The sequence below is a fragment of the Camarhynchus parvulus genome, chromosome 12 (genome assembly GCF_901933205.1).
Source record: "Camarhynchus parvulus chromosome 12, STF_HiC, whole genome shotgun sequence".
In the NCBI taxonomy this organism is placed as follows: Eukaryota; Metazoa; Chordata; class Aves; order Passeriformes; family Thraupidae; genus Camarhynchus; species Camarhynchus parvulus.
In genome coordinates this window covers 575,833-581,832 of record NC_044582.1, presented here as the reverse complement: position 1 = coordinate 581,832, position 6,000 = coordinate 575,833, and positions in this window count along the sequence as shown.

Here is a 6,000-nt window from a genome sequence, read left to right as displayed (position 1 = left end):
CACACACAAACTGTTGGTACAAGATGTAATCTGGGAATGAAAGGGATGTGGACAGGATGACTGGGGACAGCTGCTCCCAGAGGCCTGCCCACTAAATACCCTGTGCTTTCTGTGGCCTCAGGACAGAACAGGTGTCAGGCTGCAAAGAGGCACAGATGGAAGTGGACAGGATTAAGCAGCACTCATTAACTATAAGTATTTTTTCAGTAATGTAATGGCACTTAAACAGAAAGGGGAGGTGGGGATAAAGAAGGGAGGATATGTCCTCAGCAGCTTCCATCCATCCTGAGGACGAGCCAGCTGTGACTGAAAGGGGTCACCTCTGTCTGTGGGCTCATCCCTGGTGAACATCACTTGGCTTCAAACAGAATGAGTGCCTGCTCCTTCTCTGCCTCATCTGATTTAGTGATTAAGTGAAGAAGACATGTCCTGTTGTAGAGATAGACCTCAAGCCCTCTTCAGTGAGCAGCAATGACTCTGGTAGGTTTTGGCTCCTTTATGCAGTGCAAGAGATTTCTATCTTTTAACTACAGTGCATTTTTTCATTTCTTCTGCAGGCAGAGGTGATTCCAGCAGCTGTTCATTTACTCCCTGCTGGCTCTCCTCTGGTGGTAAAGTGTTGTGTGGAGCCGTGGGGTGGAGACAGACACACGACAAACCTCAGCAAACAGCCATGAGCTTGATATGCTGCCCCTTTTACTGGGGCTTCGGATTTGCCAGGCTCAGAGAGTTGTTTGGGTGAGACCTCTCTCTGCCCAGCTCTCTGGCCAGGGGTGTATCTGCAGCTCAGCTAGAAAAGGCTTGGCTGGGGTCTTTGCTTGGGTTTGAACCCAACCTATCCCTGTCTTATCTGGGGACTTGTTTTCTTCTAGGCTGGTTGGGTTTAAGGGGCAGCTTCAGATCAGCTGCAATGGGACAGTAAAGCACACAGGTGGGGAAATTCTGCTGACCTCTAAGTGGAAAGAGTCTTTGCTGACCACACAGAGTTCTCACTTTTTAAAAATCAAATCTGAGATATAGTAAAGGTGGATGAAGCGTAAACACAATTTAGCTGTGATTTTCTTCTGATATAAATGGATGACATTCAGTTTTTTAAAAAGCGGTTACTTTGACACAATAACAAGAGCTCTAGGAGGCCTAAAGGTATATTGGAAAGGATGAGTTGAAGAATCCATAATGTTGTGATCAGAGATTCATGGAAGAACCTGATATGCAGGATAACTGAGCTGGTTTCTGATGCTGTGATTAGTCTGTGTCACCTAATGGGCTTTGGCTCAATGACTCAAACCAAGTTAGTTTTATTTAACCTAGAATGAGCATTTTCTGCTGTCTGTTGTATGTCTGTGCTCTCAATTGCTTTCTCCACGCTCAGCACTCTGACTGTCAGTAAAACCTAGTATGAAAGTGATGATGCTGTATCTTGTTAAAGTTGTATTGCTTATTCCAGTTCCCCTCGGCTCCTTAAATAACCAGTGACAGCAGAATCAGCTGACAAGTGCCTTAATTTTCCTCTCAGATCCAAAGGCACCAGCACAGGGAGGTCCTGAGCTTTCCCATCTGGACTAATGGGGGCAGTGAGGAGATCCAGGAATTCTGGATCAGGCCCCCTCACCGTGGGGTTTATGCTCTCAGCTGCATCTGCTGCTACCAAACCTTCCTTGCACTTCACCAGGTACTTCAGGGCTGCACAAAGAAGGATGAGCTAATCCAAAAGAGAAGGAATTTCCAACTCCATTAACTTTTACTGTAATCTGAGAAAACTCTTTCCAGATTGTTTGTGGGCAATTGCTCTTGTTAATGACCAGAGTGGAGCTGGAAATATTGCCTTTCCTGCTGCTGCCAGCCCCCTGCCTGCTCACAGCCAGCCCTCACTCTGCAGCCCTGATTCCCAGCACGTGAAAAAGGGGAGCCAGAGTTCCAAGTGAGATATTTAAAATTCTGCAGAAATGGGTTAGCTTTAACCAGGGCTTTCTGTTTTATGTCTCCTATGAAAGCAGTGGTTCTGTGCCTGGAACAGGAGAGATCTACTCAGCGATAGGACTTATCAAACTTCCAGTCTGATAAAATGTAATTTAGTTTAAAAAGTAATGGAAAGCCACTATAAACACGTGGATGCCAGCAGTGCCCCTAAAATACCAGCGAGCTGCAGTCTCAGTCATTTTTCCAACACTCCCAGCTTGTGTGGATGATTTTGGGGCTGCCATATTCAGTTTAAGGGAGTTAGACTGCCAGTACATTTATCCTGCCTACCCTGGCAGATAAACACCAGCCACTAAAGACAGCTCCTCTGTCCTCCTGTGTGCAGGAGCACAGCACCCGGAGCAGCTGGGGCTGCCCCTGCATCCCTGGCAGTGCCCAAGGCCAGGCTGGACACTGGAGCAGCCTGGGACAGTGGGAGGTGTCCCTGCCATGGCAAGGGGGCAGAGATGAGCTTCCAGGTCCCTTCCAGCCCACATCACTCTGTGATTTTATGACCCACTGAGGCATATTTCTCAGTCTCCCTGTCAGGGTACAGGTTCCTTCTGCAGCTCCTTTCTGATAATGGCCTCATTTTTCTGCCTCATGGACAGAGCAGGTGGTACTCATTTTTTCTTTTTTTTTTTTATTATTTAATTTTGTATTGACATATTGACATGGAAAGTACAATTTTGTAGTCAGTTAATTAACCTCTTTTTTTTGTGCCCATGGAAAAAAGTCGGCTAATCAAGTAAAACTACAGAATTTTAACTGAGCAGATACAATTTCATTCATATCCTGCTGCCTCTCTGTGAAGGATGACAGTGGTGTGGATCTCTGGCCCCCATTTCCCAGTGTGATATCCCAGCATGGATGGCATTTCCTTACACTCATTACACAGAAACATCATGGTTCTCAAATAAAATGTTAGCACAGAGAATGAGTTGCTCCCTCGAAGATGGGAATGTACCATGGGAGAAACTTCCAAGAGGAGAAGAGTGCTGTTTTCATGAACTCAAGTGCTGCACTTGGAAGCGGATAATAATGGCTGGTTTGATTCTGTGTTTGTACATGAAGCCAAAACTTCACCCTGAAGCTGTTCAGCCACTGCAGGAAATTGATTTCTTACAACAACTTAATTCAGCTGCGTGCTTACTTGGCATGAAATTTTTAGATAAAGCTGATTTAAAATAGTCTCAATGATTTTTTTTATAATTACACCCACAAAAAAAGTCGGAATCCCTCAATCTGCCATGGCTGAGAATATTTCCTAATTCTTAATACCTTTATAGGCTGTAGTGGGAAAATGTTGCCCTCACAACATAAAGTCCTGACCTTGCTTCTTCATGCTGTGTACAAGATGTGTAAAGGAATTCAGAAATGGTGCAACACAGAGTATTTCCATGTCTTGTCCTCTTGGACTAAGTCAGGGGGGAACAAGGAGGTTTGGTGTAGTTCCCTCAGTATCTTTAACTTTTACTGCAAATGAGCAGAATGACTTGCTTGGAAACCACTTGCACACTGTGGCAATGAAATACAAGTTGCCAAAGTCTCCTAAAGGTGAACGTGCACACAGCAGCCATCAGGAATCTGGCATTATGCCTCAAAAAGGGCCTTTGACTTTGCAGGTGGGTCCTGCCCATTTCTCCATAGGTCATGGTGGAGATTATGTTTTAGGTCAGCAGCCTGATGAGGAGTGGCCCTGCCAGGTGAAGGAATGCCAGATGGCTTTTTTCCCCTCCTCAGCACATGATGAAAGCTGAAAGAAAAGCGTTTGGAGCTGTCTTGGACTGCTGAGAGCTCGTGGGGTAAGCAGGACTAAAAGTGCCACGCAGTCTGTGAGCAAACCCCAGCAGAATCAGGTCTGTACCAAGCAATACCAATTTTCCATCTTCTAACAGGTTCTGACAATTATTGTTTAACGTGGCTTGTCAGGGCATGGAAAGCTCTGTTCTCTAAACAAGACCCCACCTAATTGTTTACCAGCATCTCCTTTTCTGTCTCCTGTAAGGAAAGGCAGCTTCTCCATTGTTTCTGCCAAATGAAGAAGGCATTGAAGTAACTCCTATGGATAGATCAGCCAATCTATCCTGGACAGTCCTTGCCCTGGACATTTTTTGTAATCACAGGACTCCAAATGTGGCGTGCAGGTGGTGGGCACTGCCATTGGAAGAGCTACTGAGAGTTGGAAAGTGACAAAAAATCATTCTGGTGAGAATCATGGGATTTTTAGACTGAACTCAAGTTCATCTGGCAATACTTGGCAAAAAAATTAATGTCCAAAAGACTTAAAAATTTAGACATTTTTTTTCTTCTTTTCCCTCTTCTTCTCGCAAAATTTTTGTCAGATTTTTTTGGTACTTATTCTGTGTGTTTGTGAGCCTGTCCATCTGTTTCCCTCACTTTCTCTTTTTGAGTGGAGGGCTGAGAGGCTGGCAAAGAGATAGACTCCAGATGTCAAGGAAAAAAAAAAAAAAGACAGGAAAAAATTCCCAGAACTGATCCCACCAGTGAATGTTCTGAATCAATGGACTCCATAGTTAAGAGCCCGAAGAGCCCTGCTCTAACAAAGGCATTATCTGTGCCAGGAGCAATCCTGCCCCACTGTATTTGTACTCCAAGCTTATTCATATTCAGAGGAAGTGCCCTGGGTCGGTGAGTGCTCAGCTCCCTAACCCCAAGGTCAGGTTTAATTGCTCTAAAAGGTGGCACATGGCAATGAATGAGCTCTAATGATTTAGATAGTATCTATTTCACATCAAGAAGTTTCCACTCTGAGCAGACCCTAATTGAAAGTAATCTGAAAATTAGGGAAAATAAAAACCATGCCCACAATGACCTAAATACCTATTTCCTTGAATTTTATGCCCTAAATAACCTCATTCCTGGGAAGTTTAATTTTTCCCTTCTGCTAAATATACAATTGCTGGGAGAAATGATTGGTCATAATCATGGTTTTTAAAGCGGCAACTGTTAAAATATTATCATTCTACTAAGAATTTTGGAGGGAAAAGCAGCCAGTGTAGAGGGAGGGAGTGAATATCCCCAGGCTGTCAGAGTGAATGTTGATGGGAACTCTGCTCGTACAGTAGTGCTTCCACTTCTTTATGTATGTGCAAGTTTAGATTCTTTATATGATTTCCATATTTATTTTTGTATTTATGCAGTTACATACATGCACTAACAAGACCCCCAGTGGGGATATTAATATCTTATTTATGGTTCCCCGATATGGGAATGCCTGCTGAAGAGATGCTGAAGGCTTCCCAGATGTGTTCGGGTAACTGTGGCACATCAGGCATCTCCCACCCAGCCATGCCAGCAGGATCAGGGCAGCCACATGTTCTTCCCAGTGCTTTGTCACAGGTCAGACCCAAGTCCAGCCTGACCCGACCCTTCTGGACACGCTGTGCCCTGGGTAACTGGGTGCAGTGCCTGGATTTGGTCAGGGAAATCCCAGGCAGTTCACCCTCTAGTCAGGCACACAGTCCTACACCCACCTCTGCAGGGGCTGCGGGATCTGGTTTGCAAGCAATTAAAATACTGAAGTATTTGTTTGGAAAAGAGAGTGATTTCTTTATGACCTTGAGCCATCAAAGACTAAGTATGCAATTAGTTTTAGCTGCAGTGAGGTATTTAAAGTCAAGCATGTGTTTTAGGGCTTTGATAAATCAGGGCATAGCAGAAACAAATTTGAAAATAAAAAATATACAGAGAGTGAAGGAGGGAGTCATTTCATACTGCAGCCCTGCCATTTTTGCAGGTTCCTCACGTTACACAGATCTTTTGCCTGACAACACTGTTGGTGGTGGGTGCCTGTGCATGGACAGAGCCGCTCCTGCTCTGCCCTGGGGCAAGGCTGGCAGAGCCCAGGGCCCTGCTGTGCTCAGCCCAGAGACATGCACTTCGGGGCGGGGGAGGCTGCAGAAGCAGAAACCCAATTTATGTTGCCTTCAGGTACAGGTGGAGAAATGTCTGGTTTAAATTTGAGTATCAGTTTTAGCAGAGGAAAATGATGACCATATGATCATTATGGAACTGGCA